General features: G+C 30.6%; 1 long non-coding RNA gene across 1 annotated transcript; it reads right to left on the bottom strand.

The window, feature by feature from the left end:
- Window positions 1-7,039: 7,039 nt before the first annotated feature.
- Window positions 7,040-8,064, bottom strand: LOC124824407 (uncharacterized). Its single transcript, XR_007027716.2, has 2 exons — window positions 7,687-8,064; window positions 7,040-7,599 (listed from the first exon to the last, which is right to left on the bottom strand). It is a non-coding gene; the product is annotated as an uncharacterized LOC124824407 (long non-coding RNA).
- Between the last annotated feature and the right edge of the window lie 2,756 nt (window positions 8,065-10,820).

Genomic DNA, 10,820 nt, shown 5'->3' with positions numbered 1-10,820 from the left:
CATTCCTAAGATATGGTATTTGCATTTAATTCTATTCAAAACCTTATCCCCGTATGATTTATAGCTTAAGTTAACTTATTTGTTAAGATATATGGAGGTATTTTTTTAAGTTATAAACCCTAATACCAAATCACATTACTAAAATGTTACATTTTGATTCGTGTAGACGTTAAGAAATTTGATACGATTAAAAATATCGATGAAAAGAGAGAAACATTGAAATTAACTGATAGAATAAGATACTTATGGTTTGTTCATAATTGAGATGTAAATCGTCATATGAAGTTGATTCTTTTAATTGAGAAGGTAAATCAATTATATTGTTGTTTTGTTTGATGAAAAATGCAAAAATTTATATATTTTAATTATTTTGGATATTGTTATTGTGTCAGAATGATATGACACTTATAATGGTGAAGAATGAAGATTTGGATATCTGAGAGGACAACTTGGTTAAGAGGGATACCTATGTAATGTATAGTTTCAAAATCTTGAAGAACCAAGCTCCTTAATTGAGCTTCGTCCTTTAGTGGTCGAGCTTCATGGTCAGACTTCGTGGTTAGGCTTCTTTTGCCCTCGTGTCTTAGGGTGGTGATTGTATTATGTCCTCCTTCTATACTCGATTGCATGACGAGTCAATTTTTGCGTTTGGGCATAGGAAGGCCGAACTTTTTCGTATTTGGTCTAGTGTTTTGAGTTGTCGGTTTTAGCTCAATATCTCCTTTATTATGTTGATGCTTTGCCTTGGAATTTTTCTAAAGGAACATTGATTGTGATTTTTGTTATTGTTACAATCTAGTAACTTGGATCATCGTTTTAAGTGTCACATTTGTGATCTTATGTTACAATCTAGTAACTCAAATATTTGAGTGTCACGTTCATGTCTTAAAAGAAATGAAGGTGAGTTCAAATAGGAGGATTAGGAATTAAGGCGCGTACATCTTTAAACTATAAAAGATATTGGTAACTATGATAATTGCATGATGTTTTGTGTTTTGGAAATGAGCTTCTCTCTAAGCTCTTATAATCTTGTAGGCTCCATTTTGAACTTAGCAGCGTTGGTTGGATTGTTCACGTTGTTCCCAGGTTTGGTTCTATTTGCAACACTTTACACTATTTATTGGGATAAGGGGTTGTTGTTGGGCATGCAGGACCTCAAGCTCGGTATTCTATTTTTGTTGGTTTTCATGCTATTGTTTTGTTGGGTTTACATTTATATTGATGTCACATGGTCGCCATAATTGTGCTTGGTGACAATGGGAATGTGAGGTCGGGGAAGAATTTTACCGAGGTTCCACGATGAGTGTCAATGTTCTTACTTAGAATCTTAAGTGTGGACTTGTGGACAAGTAGCTTAATCCTAACGGTGGTTTCGATTGTTCCCGTTGTCTGGAAAAGACCTCTTGTTGTTGAGAGGGGGAAAATTCATCTTCAAAATACTTCATAATGGTCAAGTCAATAAGAAAGTTAAAATCTTTTTAAATATTATGTGTATCAGTGTTTATCAAGTTGGTATTTCTTAGAAAATACTAATTATATTTATAGGAACAATATGAATAGTGAATATGTTCTTATAGAGATAATACTTACGTTAGACATATAATAATCATGTAATAAATAATAACTAACAAACCAAACTACCAAAAATGTAGTTATAATATGTTAATATAGCTCAAATAGAAGGAAGTTTAGACTATTTTATTATGAAGAGGCTTAACGTTTTTTAATATACCTATTCAATTGGACAGAAACACATCCTTTTATGCAGATAAAATTAGCATGCGCACTAACGCCGTGTTCGCATGAATAGATTTTACTGTTCATGTGGGTTTGTGAGCGATGAATCCAAACCACAATGTTGTTCACTTTCGCGGATTTGTGACGACGGAATTGAGGAGATTTGTGGGATACCTCCTTTTGCTATCACTAGCTGTGCTGAGAAGATTTGCAATGAATTGAAGGAAAATGGTCTTTTTACCCTTAATACATATGATAATACTAGCTAAGAACACGGTGGAGGATGCTCTGACGCTTGCACTTGCGCACGAGGGCGAGAGTGCGGTCGAGATTCTTCGTCGTCTCGGCAGCGACGCGGCGGATGGGACGCTCGTAGAGCGGCAGAGGTGTTGGTGGTCGTGGCAAAGCGGACGAGAGTTCGGAGCATTTGGAGGAGGTGATCGACCTGCTTCCACACCTCCGAGCACTCAGCTTTGAATGAGTCAGCCTCGTCCACCACCTAGCGAACTCGCTCCGCCACCATAATCGGGTACGATAACTCTTCCTCCACTTGCTTCTCCTCCAACAACGCCATCTCCGCCTCGTCGAGTCTGCCACCAAGTCAGTCGATAAATAATCAATGGTTTTTTTGGGGATGGTGTGTGTTGTGTGAGACTGAGTCAACAGACTCTACGCTAAGGGCGTTTATATTGGTGTTGTTCATTTGACACTAGTTGTTCTGCCACACATGTCTTTATGTTTTTTTTGTCCTAACTCCAAACGTTTCCTACACTCACACATCACACAAGTAACTTCTTTCTCCCTTCTTCCCTTATTAATTAATTTACCAATTTTATTATTTTATACTATTTGACTTCAAATTTTTATTAATTAGTTTTATTACTTTATTCCTTCAATTAGCAAATTCAATGGCTAAATCAACGTTTGTATATTAAGCTTTTTGTTTTAAATTTTCCGTTTACGTTTAACTAGTTTAATAAGAAGGCTAAAATTAATTTTTTTATTCTTCATAAACATTTTTACAATCAAATATAACATTAACAAATAAACATTTTTACAATTAAATATAACATTAACAAATAATATTTTATATTATTTTAATAACTATGGACATTTTGGTCATCTTCAATTTTTACTATTTAAACAATTTTTTTAAATCTGTCACATCAATCAAATCTATACTAATTATCACAAACTTTACTTCCAAATCCACTCTCAATTACCTCCGTATCCACTCAAACAAACAATAAAAAATTTACCCTTAAATTCATTCAACCACTTTCTTCTAAATCATTTCTCACAAATCCACGTGAACAAATCAGGCTGCATATACGCTTGAGCTCTATACCCTCTTCCCACAAATGGTATCACTTACATTAACATATTCAATTAACAATTACCACCTTTGCTAATTTATAGCAAAATCAATAGAAACAGTGCAATTATACATATAAAAAAAAAAAAAAGCAGTTCATTTATAGAAAAACCCAAAAACTGCGTATAACAGCCCAGAAACTCCGTAAAACAAAGGCTCTTTGAATCCTATTGTTGGACAATAGTATAATGTGTTGTGTCTCTGCATAAACGAAAAATGAGCTAATCATTATAACAAATGGCTAATGAGCACTAGTTCTCAAGCATACACAAAAGCGTAGAAGGTCTTTCACACAAACTATGTCACCAAAGTTGGAGCCGAAACAGTTTCGTGACAATTTTCTGGTGTCAAATTTGTTCCTGCATTAAGAAGGCCAAGATTTTTGTTTTGGGTCTATTTCATCTAATTTACTTTTTCCAACGAATTAAAATCTAATAGATCAGTTTTTGATTAACCAGATCATCTGTTTCCCACACATTGAACCTGCAGCTTTGAATATTAGAGTTTGCATCCAAATCATCGGTCGTGAACTTGCCCGCCGGGCTTACTTCAGAAAAGGTCACAGCAGCACAAGTCAAGTTCAAAGAGACTGAGCAAAAATGAAAGAAAAGTGTTAAAACCAGTAAATGAACTTTTATTTTCCAATAAACCATTCAGAAAATCAGATATAGGATTTTTGGTGGATTCAACCCCTTCCCAAGCGATGTAATGTATTTGAAAAAATGGCATTTAAGCACGTACGGTTTAAACAGTGAGTGATTGTATACAAATAAAAGTGCCATGATTTACTCAAGAAATGAAAGATGATTGTTATATTAAAGTAAAGAAAGCATTTCCTATCCTCTGTCCATATTATTTATGAACATTCACACATTCCTAAAAGAAAGTATGCACAAGATATCAATTGAACTGAGAAGATTTACATCAGGATATATAACTAATTATACAACATTGTTATCATTCAGACTTTCTTTCGCCCTGGGAATGAATTACTTTTACATTTGACTCAACACTCGGATAGTGAAACAAATCGGTATCAAAGTCTTTCATGAACAAATCAAATTAAAGGAAAATCAATGAAATCAAAATAGAAAGATAAATTGATGTAATCAAACCTAAATCTGATAAGAGATTAAATGCATGTAGACAAGATACAAACAGAGGAGGTACCAATGAACGGGACAGAGTAGAGTTTCGAAATTCTGACCTTTTCAGGAGAAAATGAAATTCTGTAACAATTTTCACAAATTAATTTTCCACAAAAATATTATTGTAAACACATTTAAATACATTATTTTCTGCAAAGAATGTGTAAGAGATGGTTAGTAAAATTAATTTTTTATTAAATGAAAAAAGACTTAACATAATACTAAATTCTAATTAAAATAATTTGTTAATAATTTAAAGAAAAGTTGTTAAAAATAAATAACTTTCTTTAAAACGGAAATAATTTGCTAATAATTTATATAGAAATTAATAAAAATAATTACACGTTTTTAGATTAAGAAATAATATTGTTTCTTAAAAAAAATGTTTTTTCAATTCTTCAAATATATAACTAAATTATACTATTTTATTAATCAACATTATTAGTTTAACATATAACTGAAATCATTAAAAAATAATATAACCAGAAAAATAATACACTCATGTATTAAAGAGCGAAATTATTACCCCTTCTACTTTATATTATAAATGTAAAAGGAAGGTATTAATACTTTCAATAAAACCATCATACTAAAAAATAGATAAAACATTTTCCAACTATTTTATAAATTTAAAGTACTATTTTACTTTTCTAAATAAAAGAGCTTAAAAGAACAATTTTAAAATTTAAATAGCTAATAAGACTCTTAATCCTTTATATTCATAGTTTATGTGAAAGCGATAAATTTGCAATCCACTTACAAACACAAACTTACTTTGAAGCACAAAAATAGTTATACGTCTAAATCTAGCATTATAAATTTGCAACCAAGCATTATAATATACAACATACAGATCAGGGTGGATTCGAACCACCATCCTATCAGAGCATAAGGTTGCCATATGACAAAATGCTCTGATCGCTCTACCGTTTTGAGCTTACAGATCTATCAATAAATTAGTGACTAGAATATCAATAAACTCTCGGGTTTAAAAACGAGTTTACTTAATATATAAAAAATTAAGATATGGTTTCCAATAATTACTTTAAAATATGCTAAAAAATTAAAAAATTTAGCCACCGACTTAATTACTTCATAAATTCCACTTCTCATTTTGAAGATTATTATTAAAAGTAAAAAGCTATTTTGAACATCTCCGAAACCAATTCTCGGCAATATTATTATTAATTATTGCACATAACTCTCCTGGCTCCAAAATTATAAATACCACTAACTTAATATAAAAATAAATAAATAAATATAACTAATTTTAAATAGGTTAATCTTTTATCAATAATGTCGGTCGATAACATTTTAATGTTTTTGATTACACAAGAAAAATATTGAATATAAAAAATTCAGTATACAAAGAAGCTTCCATGATAAAATCGTAAAAAATTCTTGCATAATTCCTGCAAGATTTATAAAACAAATTTCCAATTCTTCAACAACCTAGAAAAAACATAAACCACGCTACGAAGATTCAAAACAAAACACACAAGCACTTTGACAAACAAAAGTTCAACATTATAAATATACCAAATAAAAATTAATTAGATAGTACATGTGTAAGGCGGACAAAACAGTTCTGGCAAACACTGCTAATATGATATTTGAAGATTATAACAAATTAAGTGCAGTAAGAAGTATCTGAATAACTTTATCCTAACGAATAACACTGTAAAATAATATATACTACCTATGTTTCATGTAAACATGAATAGCTGTGGTACTAAAACAACTTAATAATTGAATTTCTGTATAGCTCTGAATACTGACAACATGAATTATCAATTTTTGTGTAACCAAGTTTTCAACAATAACCAAAAATGAACATCTGAATATTGACAGTGTAAATAAGGTAAACGACGAGGGGATTTAATAACATCGTAACTCACATCCAAAAATGAATCCAAACTTAAATTAACTTGAAAGAAAAATGTACTTTCTGTGTATGTAGTAGAGAGCCGAAATTATCTTCACCTTAAAAATAGAAGCCTAAATCAGAACCTTCCGCAATCCACGAGATTATCCACTACAAAGCTCCTATCCCAGTGAATTCCCCCAGCAGAAGCCATATAGCGTCTTCAAATAATTGAAGATTTATACTTCAATGTTGGCCAGAAGATCCCATTGGCAAATCATAACAATGCTACAATCCTCAAAATTATACGCTTTGAAATTTAGCTATTTCTGCATTACAAACGTTGACTGCCGAAGCTGAACTTATTACATGTCACCAAATTTACAAGTATATGGTTCTAAACCGACAATACTACATATGATCAATCTTTATGAGAAGACGTCACCGGATTAAACAAGGGAAATGAAACAATAATGAACATAAACAAAATGACAACAGAACTTTTGCGCTAATAGTAATAATGAACATAAACTTGTTCGACAAGACAGTAATAACGAAGAAAGTAATTATTAGATAGGCATGGATTGACGTTAATAGTATCGTTGTTTCATGAAAACTGGCCTGATAACGGCTTCAAATAAGTAATTCATAATTAAAATACCTTTATAAACACAGACCCCGTTTTACCTTTAAGAATGAAACTACTGATGAACTCCACCTAGCATCTTCTGCCTATAAGATTACCAAAAAGTTCAGATTGACATTATTCACATTACCGACCTTTTAAATAAAATATTACATGAAATTAACGGAAGATGACAAATTCTTCGATCTGCTGACTATTGAAGCTTCAACGATGTTTGTTATATTTTAAAAACAAGTATACGGTTGTTGATTTATCTTTAATTATGCGAATTGAAACATCTAACCTTTTGATTGTAAATTGATAAATAATACCTTATGGTTGGAGCGAATCCTCTGTTGAATCCCTCTGGTGCAGAGATGTATAACGGAGTGGAGCGACAGAGAAAGGTAATAATAAAAGGCAAACGAAAGAGAGCAGAGCACACACCACACGAGGGAGAGATCCCGGGCAACTCCCGTGCGATCTCTCCCGAAACCAACAAAACTTTTTTTATTAACAATTATTTGACCTGCCAAGCAAGCGCACCTGACATGGCAAAGGTCGGATGACAAGATCACTCAGGACTCCCAACCCCAAACGACTCATCGTTTTGAGGTCGTTCATCCCGAAATCTCCTACATCCACATATTTTCCACCTCAAAGCTTCACATCATACAATAATTTTACATCTGAGACCAGCAACATATGCAGCCTAGGAGGTAACACTGCTTCTTGAATAATCCAAATCATCCATACACGCATCCATCCATAACGATCCAAAGAGCGTCAGTAGATGGACCCATCGTTCTATAGTTGGATCAGCTTTCTTCCCATGGATTATCTCACGTACCTGCAAAAAACACCTCAAGAGGCTTGGCATATACAAAGACCGAAGGACTCTCCCACGAAATAAGCAAGACGGACATGAAGCGCAAACCTCTATGCATAGATCTACGTCTCCATGCACCGGATCTATGAAACGCGGATAATATAAATTGAAGATAACAAAATCAAGACGCTAATAACGTAAGACCGAACCTAACCGGAGTAAAACCCCAACGGAAAGTTGATCGAACCAAGCCGAAACCACATGGACATGTAGATCTTGATCAGATCCATCCCGATCCGGTGACGAAAGAAGCCTCAGAGGTACGAGAGATAATAGATCTGAATTTGCAGAAAGGAGGTTTGGGAGAATGTTGAAGATAAGGCTGAGAAGAAGAGGCGCTGAATGAAAGAAGGTAGAGAACCTAAGCTCTGTTTTATAATGGGATTTTGGGATCGAACGGTTGAGATTTGTTGGGTTGACGGTGAGGATTTGGTGACGTGTAATGTTAGGTGCGGCTCATTTATCGGTGGGGCAAAGCTGTTTGTTATCTGTCTCTTTACAATAATAGAGGGGTAGTTTTGTAAAAGAAGACTAATACAATGGCGGTTTGGTGTTTAACCCTACAAGGGCGGCAATGACGCGCTGGCTTCCAACTTTTCAAGGTCGCGTGGTCCTTACGCACGATGTAGCATCAGATTGCGTTATCCCTACGTTGCTAAATATATAAATAATAAATACTATTTTGTTGACTGACCAGGTCAACAATTTTTTTATTTGTCTAAGAATTAAATTTAGATAAATTTATAAGTTTTTAATTTTTTTTATTTTAAATATATATTTTTAAAAATACTTCTTAAACTTTTATTTTAGAAAAACATTAATTATCATTTTATTATATATTTGTATTATTAATGAATTTTTAATTTATATATATATATATATATATATATGAATTTATTAACTACGTAAATCTGTGCAAATTTTAGTTAAAAAAAACTCTTATATATATAGATTTTAAGTTTTAAACTTAAAAATATTTAAATAATATTTATTTTTTATTTTAAATTAAAAATAAAAATTATTAAAATATCCGTATATTTTTTTAAAATTAAATATATTTTTTTCAAATATATATATTTTGTGATATCAAATTATAAATAAAAAATTATAAATATTTTATTAAAGCCACAAAATATTATTAAATTTAAATAATCTTAAAGCATATTTGAAAGAGATGAAGGGAAATACACTTTAATTTTATTTTCAGCGTTTAATAGATATTTTTAATAAGCAATACTTAATAAACTCAATAATTTTGTTTGAATATATGTTAGTTGTATCTTTCGGATGTATCTTCCGATGTCGGTTCAGCCTAAACAATTTAGAATATTGTCTAATAATATGTATTGACCTTATTATATAAGAAAGATAAATAATTTCCTATTATAATAAAAAATACTAAACAAATAAATATTATGGATTTTTTTATGTTCACATTTATTTTAAAATATTTTTTAAATTAAAATAATTATTTGATCAATGTTACACTTTAAGTGTCGGTTTATTTAAATTTAATATTTTTCTTAATTTGTTTATTTTTTAAATTTAATATTTTTTCAAGTAAAAAATCACTACAACATTAAATAAAAAATCAATTAAAATAAAATTATAAAATTTATTTATTCATTTTTAAAACAATAATAATTTGATTATTTTTATTATCATAAAAAAATACCACACAATTGCTTTTATTAGTATCTATAACTATATATAAAAATAAAAACAAAATATTACCAAATAAAATATAATAATATTTAGTAAAGTTTTAATCCAAATTTAAAAAATAATCAATTGAATTAATGGATAAAAATAAGTAAAATTAAAATTAGTAACAGTTTTATAAAATTACCCTTCACATAAATAAGTTAATAATTATTATTATCGTGAAACCTTACAAAATGGTATTTTATAAATGAGAGGTATTTTATAAATGAGAGTAGTCTATAAAAATAGTGAGACTCAATTATTTTAATATTAAATAATTTTATTATAAATAGTTTGGTTATAAATGAGTTTCATTATTTTAAAATGTATCATTTTTCTATAAACCACTAAAACTTCTTTACTTTTTTTTCTAAGAGTTCTAATTCACAAGTCATCTCTTTGACGACAGAAGGTGTCTAATCGATCACAACGACAAGATCTACATTTTTAGCCGATCAATTTCTATTATAGAGCAATTAAGTTTCGACTTTTTTTCCCTCTCATTCCTAATGTTTTTAGAAGAAATAAGGGTTATTGCATATGTGATCATACTTCTCCTACTTATTCTTGGTTAATCTAAAGTTTTAAGGACCATGTCCGTTTCTAATTTGGCGTTTCGTAGGTTTGTCTAGAAATTTCTTGTGTTTCAAATAATCGGCGGGACGTTTCTAGAGTCAGATAATTTCTTGCGAGGTAAGGAAAGTTAGACTTAGTCTTAAAATTCTATTGGTGTTTTAAAAGTTAATTTTACTATGTATGATAACATGAATTAAATGAAATTGTATATATTTGCACTAATATTTTGTTGTATGGATGATGATCAAGTATTGTATGACCTGTTTAATTCTTGATAGTCTGAAATTGTAATGTTTTTGATGTTATAATTGTGTATAGTGAAGTGGTATGATGGTTTAAAATTGAATACAAGTGGTTGGAGTGAAGGTTGGTCAAATTCTTGAGTTTTAAGTCTAAATAGGCGGAGTTTGGCTGAACGAGTTTGAGAAAGCGAGACTAAAGTAAGAAAGTAGTTGTATAGGTGTTGTCATGAGGTAATTTAAGTCTTGTTAGAGGTGTTATTTGAGTAAAATTTGTTACGAAACAAGTGGTAGTTTATTTGTGAGTTTTAGTAGTGTTTTTGGTGTAAAAGTAGGGTTTTAAGTAGTGAAATCATGAGGCAAGGTTTGTAAACTGGTTTGAGACATTGGGGGCTTGTTATTAACTATATTATGACTTGTCTAAGCTTTAAAAAGGGAAAAATCTAGTGTAGAACTATTAGGGATATTTTAGAGTAAATTATTAGGTGTTTTTAGTACAATTAGAGGTTTTGAAGGGTGAAAACTTGAAACATAAGGGTTGTGAACAACAATTAGAGGTACTAGAGTGTGTTATTTAGTGTAATTAGATTTGGTTATGCAGCTAATAAACTGATATAAGTGTAAAATTGAGTTTGGGTAGCTTGTAGGATTGAATTTGAGTTT

The sequence above is a fragment of the Vigna umbellata genome, chromosome 10, assembly GCF_029865625.1.
Source record: "Vigna umbellata cultivar VRB3 chromosome 10, Vumbellata_1.0, whole genome shotgun sequence".
Lineage (NCBI taxonomy): Eukaryota > Viridiplantae > Streptophyta > Magnoliopsida > Fabales > Fabaceae > Vigna > Vigna umbellata.
The sequence above is the reverse complement of the archived record's forward strand: the minus strand, read 5'-3'. Positions and strand labels throughout refer to the sequence as shown.